Source organism: Sinocyclocheilus grahami, unplaced genomic scaffold, assembly GCF_001515645.1.
Source record: "Sinocyclocheilus grahami isolate Dianchi unplaced genomic scaffold, SAMN03320097.WGS_v1.1 scaffold485.1, whole genome shotgun sequence".
Taxonomy (NCBI): domain Eukaryota; kingdom Metazoa; phylum Chordata; class Actinopteri; order Cypriniformes; family Cyprinidae; genus Sinocyclocheilus; species Sinocyclocheilus grahami.
In genome coordinates, this window is record NW_015505664.1 from 299,860 (window position 1) to 300,260 (window position 401).

General features: G+C 39.9%; 1 protein-coding gene and 1 pseudogene across 1 annotated transcript in view; one reads left to right on the forward strand and one right to left on the reverse strand.

Moving 5' to 3' along the window:
• The window catches only part of LOC107553900 (alpha-1-syntrophin-like), a 34,466-nt gene that overhangs the window by 23,561 nt on the left and 10,504 nt on the right, over positions 1-401 (reverse strand). The gene's annotated exons all lie outside the window — the stretch shown is intronic.
• Positions 1-401, forward strand: part of LOC107553897 (toll-like receptor 13) — a 10,518-nt pseudogene that overhangs the window by 1,663 nt on the left and 8,454 nt on the right.

Below are 401 nucleotides of genomic sequence, written 5' to 3' on the forward strand. Positions count from 1 at the left end.
GAACTTTTCCAAGACATTCTAATTTATTGAGATGCACCTGTATACTAGGTTGCATTTCAAGGATATATTTAAGACTCGACTCGAATTACACTTGCGACACTTTCGAATTTGAGGCTCGTAAACTTTACCAATAACAAGTTAATGCACATTTCCAAACTCCATCCTCTTCTTCAAGTACCACATCTGGAGGAACTTTACTTGGGAAAGAACGGCTTCAGAGTTTTCAACTCAAGCAACATCCCATCGGCATTCTTTGGTTTGAAAAAGTTGGATCTGTCGATGAATCCCTTGACAGTGTTCAAGATGGTGGAAAACATCTTTCCTGATCTTGAGTACTTGGACTTATCAACCTGCTTCCAGACCGATACTTCCGATTGGTTTATTCTAGACAAGGCGTTCCT